The sequence below is a fragment of the Halichoerus grypus genome, chromosome 9, assembly GCF_964656455.1.
Source record: "Halichoerus grypus chromosome 9, mHalGry1.hap1.1, whole genome shotgun sequence".
Lineage (NCBI taxonomy): Eukaryota > Metazoa > Chordata > Mammalia > Carnivora > Phocidae > Halichoerus > Halichoerus grypus.
In genome coordinates this window covers 60,536,776-60,557,249 of record NC_135720.1, presented here as the reverse complement: position 1 = coordinate 60,557,249, position 20,474 = coordinate 60,536,776, and the positions used below count along the sequence as shown (strand labels likewise).

At 40.0% G+C, this 20,474-nt stretch overlaps 1 long non-coding RNA gene across 5 annotated transcripts in view; it reads right to left on the bottom strand.

The window, feature by feature from the left end:
- Nucleotides 1-20,474, bottom strand: part of LOC118538888 (uncharacterized) — a 138,278-nt gene that overhangs the window by 102,643 nt on the left and 15,161 nt on the right. Inside the window, exon 2 of one of the 5 annotated variants that reach the window (XR_013441175.1) lies at nucleotides 8,675-8,811. The exons of the other annotated variants lie outside the window; for them this stretch is intronic. This is a non-coding gene — a long non-coding RNA (uncharacterized LOC118538888). The remainder of the gene's footprint in view (nucleotides 1-8,674; nucleotides 8,812-20,474) is intronic. 5 annotated transcript variants of the gene reach the window in all.

Sequence of the window (20,474 nt, the reverse complement as noted above, 5' to 3'; positions counted from 1 at the left end):
CTTTCATGCACAGGCACAACACACTGAATGACATTAAGGAATCCATACATGTTTGGAACGAGTATTATTTGAGCAAAAGGGAAGGAGGCAAGATTTGAGCTCTAAAAAATAAAACCTTGACCCCAAACTAATTTGTCTGACATAGACCTAATACTTTGTGTCAGAGGTGACAACAAACTAGCTCAGATGAAATAGTTTTTGTCCTTCTTCGGTGCCTGGGATAACAGTAAGAATCTAGAGCGCTTGGTAGTAGGATCCTTCCCCACTTCAGTTCTGCTATGAGACATATAAGCTGTTGTTTTTCTACATTTTTTATAGAATTTACTTAAAGGGGTGATAACAGGGGAAATATATAATCCGCTAATGAGATTTTTGTGATTTTGCTGCAATATGAATTATGTGTGTGCATGACGCAGATGGTTTTATTTTCTATGGCACCAATATATGTGGGCTCTATCAGAAGGTACTTTGAATGTAGGTAAATTTCATTGTAATGTAAATTAAAGACATTAAAGAAATGTAGCATGAACTAATTCAAAATAATAATATAAGGAATGCTATTCCCTATTATTTCCTGCTACATGGAAATAAGGAATGCATGTAATTATGCAGGACTCTTCCAGAACTGAATTATGACTCACTTAACTAGCATTTTATTGATGTCAATTAAAAATGAGTTGCAAAAGTATAAAGATTGCATGGGAAGTTTGGGTACTATTGTAATTAATATATTACTTCCTCTCTATATTTGTGGTTCAGTTTTCATTTATTATTCTCTCTTTTCTTCACACTTCCTCTCAGTAAGACAAGTTCTAAAATCCTAAGTGGTGTATGAGCTATTACATAATTGTCCTTTTATGGCCTGCATAGACACTACCCTCTAGTACATTCCTTTGTGAAGTAATTTGGGTTACCTTGGATATGAAAGACAGCTCAATTGTAGAACATTCCACTGTGTGGCCAAAGGCCCAACAAAAAATACAGAGTCCTGGAATGATCTCTGCAGCAAATTAAACTTCAACAATCCTTCATGAAATGCTGAAGGTTTCCAGCCAGCTAGATGATTTTGGCAACAGTCAGCATGACTTGATTGGAAAAATAGTGTAAAATGTTATTTAGGCTGTTACAGAGGTCGGGTGTTTCTGACGTGACAAATTTTAGTATTTCATTGGTGTTTCAGGCATGTCTGTAACCCCAGCACTTAGTAGCTTAACACCAGAACAGTTCATCATTTCTCATCATTCTGCAGGTCAATTGGATGGTTCTTCTGCTGTTTTGGCGGGGCTCACGTGTGCAGTTACAGCTGGTCTGGGCTGGATATCCCAAAGTGGCCTCACTCCCATGTCTGATGGTTAGTGCTGACTGCTGGCTGGGACGACCAGAACTCTGTCACTGTATGATCTCTCATTCCGGGGGTTCTACACAGACTGATGGTCTCAGGGCTCCAAGGAGGTGAAGCTACATCCTCAAAATATCTCTGGAGCTCTTGCCATTGTAACTTCTGCTACATTCTATCCATCAAAGCAAGTCAAGGGCAGCTCAGATTGAACGGTGGGGAGAAATAGACTCTACCTCTCAACAGTACGAGCGGCATGGACGTGGGGTGGCATGATTCATCAGAGGCCATTATTATTACCATCTACTATGACAGGAATTTCAAAAAGGAAATGGATCTTTATTGTATTAGGTAAGAATAGTGCCTGCTCTGCCTATCTAAAAAGGAATGTCAGCTTGGATTTCAAAAAGAACTAGTATGAAATAGGAGATTAAATTTTATGTACATGTTTTTGCCTGACATTTTCTGAAATTCATATTTAAGCCAGGTTCCTTCAAGATTGCTCCTGATGTGCTGGAGTGGTCCTACCTACACTGAGGAGAACACAAGATGGTATGAAGTGATGCTTTATCCCATGAGTTACAGAAAGTACTCTCACTAAACAAAAATACTAGATGGCATTGGCCTTAGATCATGACAGAGGATGTGATGTTTGGAGATATTTTACCATAAAGAAGCAATTCCAAATTCACTGAATTAATGATTTTTCCTGTATAACATTTATATTAGTTTAAGAGGATGGATTTTTAATAAATTGTGCTGGAATGTCTAGTGAGGAGCCTTAAAATGGTAAATGATAGATGCCATTTTTGTGCCCACCTCTTATGTCAACAATGACATGTATCATGAATTGACAATAATCTTTTAAAGAATGAACTGACTAAATTTCTGCAATAAATGTCTTCCAGAAATGACCAGGCTTTATCTAAGGAAAAAGTAACCAATCAAACTTCTATACATAGTACAGAAACACATAGTAACATGTTTTAGAAAAGGTCAGTTAAAAATGAAACCATATCTACAAAGTCTTCTAAATTATATGGCTTTTCTAACATAACATATAATACTTAAACAATTTTGCATTTCACATGGACTACTTGTAAGTCATTTTAAAATGGGTTAATACATTAGTCTATTAATTTTAAAGCATTAAACATAGTTTCATATAGACTTTTCAACTTTGAAAAATAGAAAAAAAGCTAATTCTAGTTAATCATAAGAAATGTCCTTTAATTCTGGTGACATGAGAGAAGAGAGGCTGCTAATGACTAACATTTAGATTTGTATTTGATTTGCCTTGTTTTCAATTTTCTTTATGTCAAATGTTAAATAATTATAAATGTTAAATCATCAACTAGAATAAAAAGTTCACTTTTCAATCATTCAATTACTCAGTAAACCAATCTTCATTGGGTACCAGCCTTGCAGAACACCAGATGAGGCAATGATGAACACCACCAAGCCAGAGTTTGGCATTGGGCAACTCACAGCTGTATGATGTCTAAAACCGTTCACTCACATTTTTTAATCATTACTACCAAAGTTCAATTGAGAAATTTAACAGTGTTGTGAAACTGAGTGCAGTTGCTATTTTCCTCTTATAACCCCACACTCTCGAAACTCGATTTCATACACTTGTTTCTCTCCATTTTCTTTCCCAAAAGTTAAATCTTAAAGGAAAGTTCAGGTCTGGAATCTGGTCATAATCATTCAGACTGCTGACCTGCTGTGCCATTTTTAAAAATAACCAATGTAGAACTCATGGAGCAAGCCTGGAGATTGCAAATCATTTTCTGTGATGAAACGCTTAAAGTCTAGGACCAAAAAGAAAGGCAGTTTTATATATACACATCTGATGTTACTGGCCACAACTCTATTCTGCCACCTCTGAAATGATGCCGTGATACCCACACGGAGTACTGGTGAGGGCTGGGGCAATAGACCACCCAGAATCCCTTTATAAGGCTCATATAGGGTTTTTTTTTTTTTTTTTAGGCTAAGAATAAAATTTGGGTGCACAGAATAACAATTTTATCTCTGTGAGGTTAAATGGCCTATACAGGGAAAATGTGCTTTAATACCATGATTTAAATAACTGAATTAGTTAGCCAACACCAAAAAAATTATATCTTTTAATAAGGGCTTGGTAATTGTATTTAATTAGGTAAAACAGACTCTATGAAGCATGAGTGCTATACAAACACTAAGTCGGGGGAGGGCAACATGATTGGATGTTAGGGACATGGAAAGACTTCCTTAACCAAAGAATATTAAAATGTTCACCAAAAAAAGGGGAAGAGAGATTGTTACCAAGGTCACTAGGCACAGGATGCTATCCTTCTTTTGTGTACGCTGAATAGTTGGCAGAACCACAGAGATTCTAACGTTCAGGATGAGAGGCTAAGGAAAGTGAAACTCCTGCTAGTCTGAAATAAGGCAAAGCAAAAGAGAAGGCTTTTGCAGTTGAAGTCAGAGCAGGACACCAGGACTATGGGAGAAGCACAGAGAGGGATAAAGGAGAGATCCCAAAGATATACGTCCGTATTTCACTCATTAGCCTAGAGCCAGCCCTCTGTGCCCAAAGGACATGCCTTTCCCTCTGCAGACCTGACATTCTCTTCAACTCTCAAGCTCTGGAGTCTGGGCTCCACTTCTATGATGTTAATGGTTCCCCATTTGCTTTGCCAACAGAGGCTAATTTTTAACGTTCTCTGCATCAGCAGCAACAGGAATCAGAGTCTGTCGTTCAAACCACAGCTTTCTAGCTAGTGCCATGTCAGGGCACTAAATCAGGTTTTTCTGTGTTCGTGTGCTGTGATTCTTCAGCTCCAGCCCCGTTGGTCTCCCCCATGCTTTGATTCTTCAGCTCCAGCCCTGTTGGTCTCCCCCATGAACACATCGTATTCATTCCTTTTACCAGGCTTCGGCTCAGTTTTGTCTCCCTTGATCCCAATGCAGCCTTTTCTTTAAAGTCTAGATCAAGAACCATCTGTCCCATAAAGCCTTCCCCAACTATCCCAGACGGTTATGTTCTCCCTCCCCACTCTGAGCTCAGTGCTTTCAAAGTCACACCATTAACTCTTAAATTGCTTCACAACTACGAGTCTTATCGTCTATTAATATCACTTCTGAGGCATGGGGCCACGACTTGGACTCTTTTCAATACGTCTACCATACCTTAACATAGGCCTACACACAAGAAAGCTATTTATTAAACATGTATTGTTTGATGGAGTGACTCTTATCCTACATTCCAGTTTCTATCTCAGTTCCAAATTTCTCTTTAAAGAACGTTTCATGATCAGAGCAATGGATTTTAGAATCAGATTTCTTGCTTTCCACCCATGTATGTATAAACAGCTAATCATAAACTTTAATAATAACAGAATGTGGCCCTGAAAGCTTTCATATTACCACCTAAATAAATATTGATGATGCACATACATACTTATGTGCTCCAAAGGGTTAATGCTCAATGAGGGGTTTTTTATAGCTCATTAACTGTTATATTGCATGCTTTTATCCAAATGGTTAGGCCCTGCTTAGTCAATTGAAACATATTGCTTTGATATCAAAGCTGCAATCCAGACCTTTATTTCTGGTGTATGTTCTATTCAGAAATGCAAGTCCTCCTGCACAGGACAGTGAGAATCATCTTAGAGATCTCTGCAACTCACTGTGCCACATGCTCAAGAAAAAAAACAACAAACTTGGTCCAATGACTAACATATATAAAAAAGTTTGCAATAAAACACACTAGTCAGAGGGGCATACAGTTAGGAATCAGAGTTATATGATTTTCTTGGTAACAGATCTGACTTTGATTTTGGAATGAGCATCACAGCCACATTCACAAACACTACTACTTTGAAGAAAGAAGAAGCTACTGAGGAAAATAGGAAGAAAGGGGGCATTAACTAGAATAGCCAGATTATTGTCAATCAAGGATAAGTCATGTTTCAGTAAACTAAGTTTTTAGTCTGAAAAACAAGTGTGGCATCTTACAGTAAGACTTAATCATGAGCTAATGAGCATTACGGTGAGAATATGGTTCAGAGGGTGAAGTATTTTCTTCCAATTATATAATAAAAGTAAAAAGTGGATTCATTTAACCTAACTTATAGTTTATGCATCATCTCCTTACCTTAAGAAATACTACCCATTCAAATATTCTCACCTTCTCTTGCTACCCACAGTATGGTCTATAAAGATAACTCAGGCCATACAAGGATGGCTCAGCTAACCTGAGCAGTTTCTAGTTAATTTATCATTATATTAACTGGTAAAACTCCCACCTATATCTCTAATTAGGTATCGCGCAACTATTCTAGTATGATCGTTAAGCAAGTCAGAAAATAAGTATGTTGTAGAATCACTGATGTTATCATATTATAGATAGAAAACCTCAAAATTTCCTTACAAACCCAAATTCTGTAATAACCATCTACAAGAGGACAAAGCTTATCCAAATATTCAATTGTTCATTAGGCATGCTGCTTAATTTTTTAAAAATCTACCCTGGTTTCTTTTAAGTCCTTGGAAATGGTGCAGGCAGACTTAGCAAGTAAGTAAACAGACCCACAAACACTAAGAACAAGTTCCACAGAACACTTGGGAAACAGAAGGTGAGACTTGAATAGAATTTGAAAAGAAACAAAAAGCCAGAGAAGAAGTCAAAGGACCCAAGACAGTGAGTTCTTCCAAAATGGAGAGAATAACTTGTCTGGGGGCATTTTGATCCATCCTGAAGAGCAGAGAACAATGGCCTGGGGAAATTAGGGACAGGGGAACTGCAATAGCGGGAATTAATGATCCAGAACAAATAGAGATTTCAGTAGTGGAAGAGTCCAAGTAAGAATGCATTCTAGCATCCTTCCTAAGCAAATGCTTCTTTCTTCCCTTATACATCCTCATTTGTCAACATAAGACCAGGTATCATGCCAAGATTTCTGACCTTGGATGTGGTGTTATCAGACCCATCCTCAGGGAGTACTATCCACTTAGTCCTTCCGTCACAAATGTACATGGACCTCAGGGAAGACAAACATACTAGGCATCCATCTGACCCCCATTGGTTCAGGAAGAAAGGTTTGTTTCTCTCACTGACATCTTTCCTGATTTGAGGTCCCTCTTAAAGTCTACCACTGCTTTTGAAACCAGGCCATCACATTTCTTTGCCCATGTTTTACATTTTTTTCCAGGGGCATTGATAATAAAAGTCATAAGGGAAAAAATATGGTGTGTAAAGAAATATTTTAAAACAGTGTGGATGGCTCAGTGTATATACTTAGTGGATATAGGTTAAAAAAAATCAACAAAACACTATACCATTTCATAAGAACACATCAGGAGCCCAGTCCTGATATAACCTATGGCATTCTGAGATAAGTCAATAAATAAAAAGGCAATGGCATTTTTAACCACATATGCTAAATAGGTCATCTAATAATGATGACATGATTCTAGTCATGCAAGGGTATCATGTACTCATTATGATTCAAGTTATGGTCGATGACATTGATATAACTTAGAAGAGTATAAGATAGAGGGAATATTTCATAGTAAATAGACCAAGAATGATTCCCCTTGGAATAGTAAAGGTACAAATTGCTTTAGTTTTCATTTCCATGGTGCTAAATTTGTATTTCATGTGAGGGCCTATAATTGATGACTGCTTACTTGCCTGAGGCAAAAAAGGATAAAAAAATAGATTATGATTGTCAAGGTTGTTTGTGTTAGTAGCTAAAATGGCAAGCAGCACCCCGAAGTCTTTGTAAACAGCACACAAATATTTTTCTTTTTATGAAATATTTTTCTTTTTAAAGAAAACAGGAAAGCTTTGGGCAAGAAGTTACAAGCCAAAATACCCTATATCATCCGACTGACATGGTTTACAGTTTTTCTCAGAACAATGATTGTATCACAGCAAAACAAACCAATGCATCCATCCAGATCAGTCCTAGATTTTCTCAAAAGTGTTACAGGATTGAAGATTTTTTATTTTTTTCAGAATACAAAATACCTGTAGTTGCTCCACATTTTGGTATTCTCTTTAAAAAAAAAAAAGTCTAAGTTGGTTAACAAAAGCATCTCGATGTTGCTATACTTAGCAAATAATTTAAAATTCATAATAATTACTTCCATATGTCAAATTCCCCTCTTCCCCAGATTCCCAGTTGCCTCTCATTATCTTAGATAGTCCTATTTCTAAATTTCTCTTGATGTGTTGTAGATACTATTATGTCCTACTTCTGAGAATAATTCATTACCTTTCTGTGTATTGAAGTATTAATTTATATAAGCAAAGGGGCAATCACATTTAGTTAAGAAAAATAAGAAGCTGTTGTTCTAGCGAGTATTCACTTGGGTTCCCACCCACAGAAGGTGTGCCTATGTGTACATGTGTGCGTGCATGTGTTTAAGTAACTGACAAATCCTCTCTTTCTAAACCCTCGCTAAGTTTATTTCTCACACAGTGAGAATACTATCGTCTTAAAAAGGTTAATTTTGAAAATAATTATAAACTCTATAGTGACTTTTTATACTACCTGATACTAACCCATTACACCAGTGTTTCTCAAACTATCTATGGTTTTAAAAGAAGGAAGGGAGGGAGGGAGGAAGGAAGAAATCTTTTTTCAAGTCTCCAATTCATAATGGACTATGACTTCTGTTAAAATACAAAAAAATAAAATGAATTTTCAGTTGCATGTAATCATTATGAATGCTTCTAAATGCTTGTTGTCACTGTCTGTTTCATTTCACTGCAGACCAGCGACCAAGAGTAGTAGTACTTCAGACTTGGTACCTTGTACCTGTGAGGCAACTTCTAAGTCTTCCTCAAATGAAAGGCATAGAATTCTGTTTTTAGAAAGCCAGTTTAAATGTTATAGAAATACTTAAATTTATTTTTATGAAAGCAGAAAACTATCGATCATTTTTTTTTTCTTTTTGGCATGTAATGATAGAGATTAATGGTTGAGAGATAATTCCTTCTGGGTGATTTGAGTAAAAATTAAGGTGGGTAGGATTTGGAAGAAGCAAAATGTAAGGAGGGGAATCCACTGGGTTTTGGCAAGTATTTAAAGTAGCAGGGCATGGGAAGCAGGGGGTGGGAGGAGATGCTTTGGATCTTATGGCATAGTTTACTAACACCAGTAATAGATATTTACAGTGAAGTTTTACCTGCGTAGTCAATAATATTCCTAACAGAACTTTTTAAAAATCATATTTAATATTGCTAAGATTAACCCCCACATAAGCTGGATTGCAGTCAACTTTTACTCACAGAAAATCCAATTAAATAGTAGATTAAACAAAATAGAAACTTATATTTACTCAAGTAGAAGTTGTCCTGATAAAATAGTTTCTGGTATTGGTTCAGTGTTGCACAGATCAGTGCTGCTGAGACCTCTGGAGTTCTTGTTTGTTTTCTCATAGTCACAAAATGCTTGCCAAAGCTCCAGCCATCATATCTGCATACCAGGTAGAGAGAAGAAGGAAGTGACAAAGAGAAAGAAGTGGCATCTTTATCAGCAAAGGAGATGGCTTCCACTTATGTCTCATTGGACAGAACATGTTAAATGGCACTCATAACCACAAGGGAGGCTGGGAAATGGGTTTCTTTAACTGGATTTGGCTTGAACCAAGAAAGAAGGGAAGAAGGGAAATTAGGTAGGCAACTAACAATATTTGCCATATACCCCAACCTGACTGACCCAGGAGGAAGGTAAGCAATAACTATTTAGCACCAACATTTTTTTTCCAGGAACCACACTAGATGCTTTGGTTGCATGATCTCATTTCATACTCTAAATAACCCTCCAGGGAAATATCATGATCCCCATTTAACAGATGGAAACACTGAGTTTCTGAAACTGTAAGTGATGGTTTTATCATTTAAATGGCCATCTATCATGCAGAGCTTGCATCAAACCTTGTGGTTTCTCTGCTGTGCCAGAGTTAGTCCGATTCCACCTGAGCAGAGTTTAGGACCATATGAGTTGTTGGAATCTCCACCCTGATTTAACTTAGATATAGCCCATTCACTCTGAGTTTCTTAATCTGAAGGTACAAAAGTATATTGAAGATTACGTGAAACTTAATGCACATTTTAGACGACATTACAAGTAAAAGTTAATAAAAATCTAAATTACATATAGACAAGTAACTACAAAAGTGTGATATATCATGATATGATATCATCAACAAGCTAAATACAAATATAAGTTTTATTTGGGACTGCTTAGGCCTACTACTGGCCCATATCTCAGCTGTCCTAGATCTTGGGCAGATTTATACTTGCCTGCAGAGTTGCAGAATCTCTCTAGTTCCCTCTCCTGGAGAGGTGGAAACATCTTTTCCCACATGTCTTTCAGGAGGCTCACAAATGCATACTATATGTGCGGCCAAGAAACCTCATTTGAGCTGTATGTAGATGCATTCTGTGAGGGTTAATTTTGTGTGTCAACTTGGCTAGACCAAGGTATCCAAATATTTGGTCAAACATTATTCTAGATCTTTCTGTGAAGGCTTTTTAAGACGAGATTAACATTTAAATCAGTAGACTTTGAGGAAAGCTTACTTTCCATAATTTGGCTGGGCCTCATCCAATCAGTTGAAGGTCTAAATAGAATAGTCCTCAGGGACTGACCTCCCTTGAGGAAGAGGGAATTTTGCAAACAGACTACATTGGATTCAAATTAAGACATCAACTTTTCCGTACATCTCCAGCCCTCTGACCCACCCTACAGATTTCAGACTTGCTAGACTCCCCAATCATGTGAGCCAATTCCTCAGAATAAATCTGAAAATAAGTTTCTAGATAGAGAGAGAGAGAGAAACAGACAGACATCCCATTGTTTGTTTCCCTGGAGAATCCTGACTAACACACACTTAAATGAGCCTCTCTCTTGTCTCTTTCTTCTTTCCTTATTTTACTTCTAATTTTCTTCAGTTAGATACTTCGTACAATGCAGCATGCTGTTTTTTCTTAAGCTAGGAGGGTATTTATATCTCCTATCAAACCCCTTTGTTTATGTGGGAAAAGATTAACCTACCACCAGAAAAATCACCCCACACGTTTCCTCCAGACCAAGAATACACATGCACATGCACACACCACACGCGGGCGCACGACACACACACCCTGGTTTGCATTGCTTTCCAGCTCACGTCTCAGCAATAGAACCAGTGTGTTTTTCACCCATAAAGAACAGGCCACAGCAAGGATCAAACCTATCCCCTGCACATCAACTTAAACGCTGTCAAATTATTCTGAATCCCTTACCGCCTACTCTATAGTTATCACCTGAAGACTTTGATTTACACAGTAACTTATTTTCTGTATTAGGAAAATAAGAGAAATGGCCTTTTGGCCTCCCTCTGACATAGAGGAGCTAGAAACCCCAGTCAGAGTCCATGCCTTTCGGGCCTCCCCACCGAAGACGAGCTGCTTCACTCAGCTGTCACGTGCCCTCTTGAACACCTGCTCCCCACCACTGCCGTGTGTGTTGAATGACTTCTGGCTCACAGTTCCCAGCACTCCAGACCTCTTCTGCCCCTGAAGGAGCTCACAAGAGCTCACCTCTATCACAGAAAGCATCTACACAAAAGCATGGCTAACCAAAGAACCATAATTTTTAAAATATGTATTACTAGTTTCTGAAAGCCCACTATTGAGCACTTAGAGTAATAGCACCGTCTTTGTGCTTATCAAGCTTGAAGTTTCAGAGGTTATATTAAACATACCAGTTAAGAAGAAACATATAATACACACACACACATACACACATATATTAACTTAAAGCATATTTATTAAGCCTGTACTATGAGTCAGAAAGCTGCCCAGGCCCTGGGATGTTCCACATTGTCATGTCTCTGTATTTCCTCCCTTAGCATCCCCTAAAATGAAATCACGATCTGTTTTTCAGAGTGCCAAAAGTGATGAGCATGTATAATAGGGATAGTGATTTATTCAAAGTTTTCCACAAGGCAGTTAAACAAAGGATTCTTAATCCATGCTAAAACCACTAGAAATTTTCATTCTTCTGTTTATTTCACAAACAAATAAATATGGAGCACCCACTAGATGCCAGGCACCAGGCTGAGTACCCAGGAAATGGGTATGTTCTCTGTCTGCCGGTTGCTCCCAGTCTAGGTAAAGAAAAGGAGGGTTTGATTTTATTTCTCCAGCTGAAGTTGTATTGCAGGATGAGCTTTCACAGATTCACAGGCCTGGAAACGGCCATATAGTCAACAGTCACTGATGGCTACAGAAGAAATTATATGGGGCGTGAGAACATTGTGAGGCCTCCTCCTTTTATTTTTTAATATGGCCTTTTCTGGCCCATCTTTGAGATATTTCTTTCATGAGTTGTCCAAGTGTTAGTGTAGATAGAAGTCAAAAAAAAAATCTCAGGGGAGTCATGAGAAGGCGTTAGGAAAATCCCTTGATTAAAAAGGTCTTCTGCCTTATGGAGCCATTCATTGATGCATGAGATAATTGCCTACCGTGTTAAAAATCACTTTGTGTTTGGAAGAGGGGATGGAACACAAAAAGAAAGAAAACCTGAACCCTTCTTTCAAGTGGCTTCTTTTCTAGCAGAGGAACCTACCCCAATAGCTTGTATGCACAGTATACCTTTAACTCTTGCATTTGCCTTTGTATGATAACAAAGTGGCGTACGGTCAAGATGGACAATCACGCAAAGCTCATTAAGAAATGTCTCCCTATGAAATGTCTGCTGAGATGCCACATCCATAGTGAATAGCTTGTGGCCAGTGCGTGAATGGGGCAGGATGGGAACATTCTGATTATTCAGCTACTCTCCACCCCAGTGTATTTATGAAGTAATTATTTCCAAACGTGACATCTTTCAAGGTCTTTTTTCTTCATTCTTTTTTCTATAAGAGATGATAGTTTTTAAATTTAATCATAGCAGGCATGAGGCATAAATAAGAATGTGAAATTCTGTCATGAGCTCACACAAAATTTTGCCCTCCCCCCCGAATTCTGCCAGTTTAAAGGCCAGAGTTTGCTTTATTGAGATGACAATAATGTGAACATACTTTCAGGAGTCACAGAATTGGATATGCCCAGGATGGCAGGGGTCCAGTGCATGTTTATGCATCATAACCATTGCTCAACTATGAGCTAAGCACTGCTGGCTTGGGGCTTTGGGCCTGCCAGGCAAGGCTGCCCCTTGGCCAGCCATCTCTCCTTTCAAATCTCCATGAAGGAAATTCGCAAGTTCTCTGGGTATTTGTGACACTGTCTGGCAACTCTTGTGGAGGAAGCCAGGTCTAGGCAACATAAGAACATTTCTCTTCCCTACTACCCCACCACTCTTTCCCACAGGTTTTCCGTTCCTGCATACCTTTACTTTCAAAGTTGAACCCCCCCAAATCCATAACTTGACAAGTGTTTAAGATCTTACATACAAGATGGAATATCTAAAGGTCTCCACAGGACACAGAAATAAATTTTTAATAGTGGAATGCGCAGCACCAGAAAAGATATTTTGAAGAAGGGCATAACATTTTCTCCATGCCCCTCAAGTCATAACATGTCGATGGCTGTGTATTACACCTAAGCCATCTGTAAGAGATTTTTCTGGGACAGTCATAAGCCAAAATATTCCATCCATCTGTCCAATCGTGTGTCAGACCATGTGTCTCAATTTCTAGTTTAGAAAATATGGCCCCTGTACTTACCTCAATCCATTTACAGTCACTTCTAATCCAAATGTTGCTGGGTTGTTGTTAAGGCTTTTGCTTTACCCTTGGCTGAGATGAAGAAAGCCATTCACCATCACCTCCTCTACCTCACCTTATGCTTGAAAGCTCATGCTGACTCCCTCCTTCAGCTTTCCCTCTCTAGCTAGACGACCTCAGTTCTCCCAGGTTCCCACATTGAGCCAGCACAGTCTCTGGCACTGAGAAACACTTAATAAATATCTCTTACATAAACAAATGTCAATCTTTTCTTCCTTCCCTTCCCCTCATCCCTCTACCCCCAGGAGTAGGAGCTCTAACAGGACTCCAGAACTTCATGGAATCTGCAAGGACAAATAACCAGGAAGACTTCACTGAGAGACGAAATGAGGAGCCCTCACTTCCACATGGCATGGACCTGAGCCTTCTGAATGAGCAAGGGTGTTGTGTGTAGGACAATGGTTACTGGAATTGCTACTAGGTGACATTGAGAATATCAAAATAGATCCCAACTTGAGTAATGATTAGATTAGCATAAACAGTGTGCTTGTAACTTCAATTAATCACCTATAAATATTTATTCTATATCTGCACAATGAACTGCACTTCCCTGGAAACAGTATTTCAGGAAGTACGCAGGGGATATGGGCTCTGCCTCTTCTAAGTCTTGGGCCCCTAGTATGTTCTATGCATGTATCCAGATGCTGTGTGGGTGTGAATGGGCAATCAACACTACCTGTCCTTGATGATTTCTGGCACTTTTTGAAGACTTTAGCTAAGTGGACATATTTAATGCTGTCAAAAATAATTCAGCATGAATTTGTCCACTTATTAATTGAAATGTGCCTTTATTGAACACCTACTATGTGCCAAAGATTATTTTTCTTGCTGGGGATAAAATGGTGAACAAGATAGATGAGATTGCTCCCACATAATTCACAACCTGGTATAAGGAGACATATTTAAACATATGCATGGAGAAATAAATCATTGTTTCAGGCAGTGATAAGAACAAAGGGGGAAAAGAGGGTCTGGGAAATCCATCCTGGTCTGACGGTTCTCTAATTTCTCTTTTTTTCTCTCTCCTCCCATGAGTCTGTGGGGTAAGACAAGGATCAGAATGAAGCCAGAGCATTTATCTGCTTTTGGAGCCGGTAAGTGTCCACAGTGGCCCCTGGAGCCAGCTTCACTCAGGGCCTCTGCCTGAGTCTTCTCCTCTCCCTGCAGAGTAGACAAGCCGGGGGAAGGACAAGGGGCAATGGAGTCCTCAGAGTTCACGGGAACCCAACAACTACCTGGAGTAGTTCTCATTTGTTCATCCCTGAGTGCCCTAAGAAGTGATAAAAGTGATGGGCCACACACACACACACACACACACACACACACACACACACACATTCATATGCTTACAAGGAGGCAACGATTTAGGGAGTCCTGCCTGTCATGTGGTTTAGAGTCCTGATGTCTGTTCATTACCTGACAGGCCCCTCCTCAGAGCATCTCGAGAGCCCACCCCCCAAGTGTGGAGGGCACTGACCACTTCCTGAGAGGGCCCAATCCAGGCTTCTTCAGTCACAGTGAGCACCATCTGAAAATTCCAACCAAAACTTTACCAAACATAAAATCACAAAGGAAAAAAGCCTTTTGTAATCAATGTCACATCACCCTCATTATCAACAGACGTATTTTGAAGGTCCACCAAGATTTGCTCTGTGCAAGGCCAGCCATAGAGGAACAAGGACATTTTTCCTGACCTCCAGTTGCTTAGAAAGGAAGTCAGGGGGATAGAACACATATGTGAAAATGATCAGCACGGAAAATCTAAAGTAAAGCAATGCAATTACAGAAGTACAAGAAAGAAAACACAGATGAATATTTTTCAATCTCAGGATGGCACCAATGACAGAAACCCTTACTAATAATATTTATCACGATGATTAGTATACTAGTGATGACAATAATAAAAATCGTAGACTACCAGTTCTATCCCCACTCTGGAATTGAACTGACACAGCCCTTCCAGCGATAGCCAACGGAAGGAGAGCAACTGAGCGATGAGGGGAGTCAATCGCCTTCACCCTCGTCCTGCTCAGAGTTTCTGATGTAGCAATGTCGACGGGGCAAGAAATGAGCAGGAAGCATCAGCACCCCAGAAATGCTCAACTCTGCCTGCTTGATTTACATATTTATTCAAAACCAAGCCCACCGCCTCTGTTCTTACTTTTGATTCCATGCCGCTTCTACCGTGGAGTACCACCCTTGAGGCGACCTTGACCATGCAGGGCAGCCCCCAAGTACTACCAGTTGCCTTGCCCCAAGTTGATCATACAGACACCTCCATGTATGACCTTTTTCTCCTAATATGGGGGATGTTTTGATGTCCTAGATTTTCTTATAGGAAGCCTAGACACTTCTTTTTGGAAGACAATGCTGAGATTTTTTTTCTTCCAAGTGAGTGCAAACAGTATTTTGTTTCTGTGCTTAGAATGGTCAAAGAACCAGAGGTTTCTCTTCTGTTACAGCTTATAGATAGTATTAAACAGACTTGTTTTCCACTCTCCTTGTACTTTTGGGCTTGGTAATTTGCACAACTGGTTTTCCCCAAAATGATTCATTTTACTTATTTCTAAAATACTATTTGAACTTGAACTTACAAATATATTTTATTTGCAATTTTCTTTGTCATATTTACTCTGAAATAACAACAAAAATAATTGTTAATACTTATTGATTCATATAATTACTGTGTCAGACACTTTTCTTTATGTATTATCTTATTTAATGTCCATCAGGAGGTAAGTAACACTGTCATCTCCACATTACAGGTAAGGAAATTGACACACAAATATAGCAAATAACGTGCCCAAGACCACACAGGTAATAAGCAGCAAAGACAGGATTCAAACTTAGGCTGTGTGATTTGAAAACCTGAGTTCTTAAACACTGCACTGTACATAAAGGAAACTGCTAATAACTAAAATTATATAAATATCTAACACCTTAGGGGCACTTGGGGTGGCTCAGTAGGTTAAGCGTCTGACTTGGGCTTAGGTCATGATCTAGGCTAGGGGTCCTGGGATCCAGCCCTGCACTGGGCTCTGCGCTCAGTGGGGAGTCTGCTTCTCCCTCTGCTCCTCCCCAACTCGTGCTCTCTCTCTCTCCCGCTCTCTCTCATACTCAATCTCTCTCTCTCTCTCAAATAAATACATAAATAATTTTAAAAATAAAGAAATAAATATCTAACACCTTATTAAGGGCCAAAAACAGCGATAGCAACATCATGAATAAAGTCACACGACAGGCAACAAACTGAGAAAAAAAAAAAAAAAAAAATATATATATATATATATATATATATACATATTTCAAATAATGCATTAACATATAAAGAGCTCCTATCTACAGGAGGTAGACAAAAATGGTAATGGGAAACTCCCAAAGAATTTATGTAGATGTTCACTGCAGCTGTGTTTATATAAGACCAAAGATTTTTTTAAAAAATCAGAAATAAGACTTAGCTTAATGTTTCTACACAGATATTCATTTGTTAAAAACTCAATGGTACTATGCAAACTGTTTAGCAAACTTTTTTTTTTATATCAACAAATACAGATCTCAGTTACTTTCTTATGTCCTCATAGTATTCCATAATGTAAATGAATCAACTGACTCAAGTAATTCATTGCTGGGGACTATTTGGGTTGAAGAATGAATACAAAAATATCAACAATGGCTACCTCTGGGTAATGAAATCACTAATGATTTTTAATTTATTGCTTACATTGTTATTTCTGTTGGTCTAAGATTTTTTGGTAAGCCTGGATTCTTTTTATAATCATAAAAGAATAAAGCTGTTCCCAGACAGGTAAGTAACAGGACAAATTATTACGTGGTCAGTGTCAGATGAACAGCATAATTAAAGAAAGAGAGGCATCGTCTTCTGTGCTCTCTGGATTCCAATGTTAAAAATGCTAAAATGTTGACGCAGTTCTCCCCATTCAGGACTGTGATCCCTATTCAATCGGAAAGTGCTCAGAAGCCAAGAACTGGGCCCCACGCCTTCCCAGGGGATTTATAGCAACTCCTCAGGCAAACTGCAGGAAGAACCAGAAGAAAGATGGCCAATCGGCAGCTCACACACCACGTGGCTCCCAAGAGAGAGAAAACCGGGATGTGTGCTTTTCCAACCCAGGGAGACCACGCTAAGGATGGAAACAGGCCAGGGAGAGACAAAAAGGGGGAAAAAAGCTCATTTCTCAAAAGTTTTATTGTTAATATTATTGCCAATTTGTCATTATGTACATTTCAGGTCCCCAGTTGGTCCTCTTGCTCATAACAAAAGGTCAGAGACTGTTCTTATTGCCTCACTAATGCAGAATTCAACAAATGGACACTGGTGAACTGTCAAAACCCTGCAAACCCCAGTGGCTTCTTATTTACATGTGTATCTTTGTTATCCCGGGCACGTTCTCCCGGTCCTCAAAGGAACTGTAGAGTCACTGCAGCTGACAACGGCCAGAGCTCCTGGTTGTGGAGGCCGGCCCTTGCCAGGTTTTAGCCTTGGACAGCAGGAGGATCTGGCTCTCCTAATAACATGTCTGCTGCTTGTCTATTCCCTCCATCTCCTCACAGTGCCGCTTCCTGCAATAAAAGGAAATCATTTTCCCCTCATATTCGCTGAGACTGAAATGACTCGCCCGTGTACTAAATGCTGTCAAGGGGGGCCTTTCGGCTGTGCCTCAATTAACACGACGCCAGAGAAACAGCTCCATTTGTGAACACTTCTCAAGCCTCGGGCGTAGGACAACTTGGAATGGGATGTTCCCTCCCAGAGGCATGGGACAGTCTGCTCTAGATTGGGCTCTGCTTTGCATCTCTACCTGCCCACGTGGCCAGACACAGAAGTGGCGTCTGGTGCTGAGGTGCTCAATAAATACTGGTAGCATTGAATTAAAACTCACTTCTGGAATTTCTTACTTTGATGTGAAGCGCACCTGGGGCATGAGACAAAAACCAAAAGAAAAACTGAGCCGATGATCCCAAAGAGTCATCTGCCCTTTGATGGAAGGACAAGAACCAGTGCTAATTTCTGCCTCGCTCCCTGTGCTGGGCCAGCAAAGCTGTCAGGACACGTGCCTGCTTGCGTCTTCCCCACACTGCTCTCTGTCCTCCAGAGCAGCCAAGTTCATCCTGGCCGCTGAAGACAGAAACGCTTTGATCTCTTGGTCCTCTCTACGAATCCAGCGACCCTCAACTCCGATTTTCAATTTCCCCGGAACTCACCGAGCCATAGTGGGCCGTCGTGTGCGTGTGTACATCAGGCCTGGCAGAGCGGACGTGGGCGGGGATATGCCCGTGAAACCCACCTGCAACGCTCTGATGGCTTTGCTTATTTTTCATATCAGATTTTCAGAGTAAGCTATTTAAGATTCATCTCCCTATTTATGCCATAAACACTTTCATTCCTGAAACCTTTCCAGAGGATGGTTCTATGCGGTGCCCTTTTAGCAGAAGGCCCTGCAGCCTAAGCAGTTTTGGTCACAATATCAAAAGCACTGATTAAATTAAAAGGACACCTGTGAGGTTCTTTTTTTTTTCCTCTCCTTTGTTTCTTATGAAATGCTCCAATAAATAGGTAAAATTATCTGTATCTGAAGGAGAAGACAGTGCTCTCTCTCATTGGCTTCTTTCTCTATGACACTGCTGTAATAGAAACCAACCTTCATTTCATACATTGTCCCTCCTCCAATTAACAACCTCGTGGCATCAAAATTCTTCTCCTAATTACCCAGTAACTATGATTTACCCAAAAAAGTCACCCCAATTCATTTACCAGCCCTGTATACTCGTACACTTTTCTTAGACCTCCTCTAAATCAATACCAGAGAGCATAAAAGTTGTTTTCCGAAGCACTGGGTTATTTATTGGTAGTTCTTTCTGGCAACTTCCTTTCGCTTGTCGGAGTGCCGGCCTGAACTTGGCCAATTACCACAGGTGAAGCCGACTGACTGTCCTAAGGAAAATTTGATAAGCTTGGTTTCTCCTTTCTATTACCTTTTGGTTAGAATTTCACAGGGCTTAAATCAAGCAGCATCTCTTAGGGACTTCAGAGCTGTTCCTTTCTCTGTGAGCACAGAGGAAAGGGCAGGAAATTGGCACTCTAATCGAATTCAGACTTCGTGCGATTGGCAATCAGTGGGTTTTCACGTTTGGATCTGGACTGCTTGCTCAGCTTCAGTGGTAGGCCCATGGATAACAGAGGCCAATAAAGCATAGAAGTATATGGTATTATGCTGAGTGATATAAGTCAATCAGAGAAAGACATGTATCATATGATCTCACTGATATGAGGAATTCTTAATTTCAGGAAACAAACTGAGGGTTGCTGGAGTGGTGGAGGGTGGGAGGGATCGGATGTCTCAGTGATAGACACTGGGGAGGGTCTGTGCTATGGCGAGCACTGTGAATTGTGTAAGACTGATGAGTCACAGACCTGCACCTCTGAAACAAATAATTCATTATATGTTTAAAAAAAAAAGAAGAAGAAGATAGTAGGAAGGGAAAATGAAGGAGGGGAAATCAGAGGGGGAGACAAACCATGAGAGACTATGGACTCTGAGAAACAAACTGAGGGTTCTAGAGGGGAGGGGGTGGGGGGATGGGTCAGCCTGGTGATGGGTATTAAAGAGGGCATGTACTGAATGGAGCACTGGGTGTTATACCCAAACAATGAATCATGGAACACTACATCAAAAACTAACATGTAATGTATGGTGATTAACATAACATAATAAAAAAAAAGTATATGTCCTATAACATTGCTTCTCCTTGTTCTCCGGAGGACCCTGGAGGATCATGGAGAATGGTGTAATTAGTAGGAATGTGCCATTGTACGGAAAGGGTAAGAGGAAAGAAGACGAGTTTATTTCTGCAAAGAGGTAACTTAAGTACAGCTTAATCCTGCGGCCCAGTGGACCCTCGGAGCAGCGGAGTCAAGAATTGGAGCTAATTGAGAGGCAGGAAAATGGAAAAGTTTTTGTGTGGCTTAACAAGTATATCTGAGTAAACACCGCCTCTCGGCCAAAACATTCTCATTCGTGGCCTCTCACAAGTTCTTCGTTAACATCAGTGTACTGCGCAGAGAACTACGCTTTGATTCTACGGTGGGAGAGTACATGCTCGGGGAGGGCTTCAGCCGGCGCGGAAGCGAGAACGCGGAAATGCCTTGTTGTTCCTCACAGCAAGGGAGTCATAATAACAGCAGCCCGTGTGCACTGCGGTCTCAGATTATCGTGCTCAGTCTGCACACACATCCCACCGAGGCCTGCTCGCAGCCCTAGGAGGCGTGTTCCGCGGCGAGCCCCCGTCTTACAGATAAGGAACCCGAAGCTGAGAGAGGATGAGTAACTCGCTCGGGTCACAG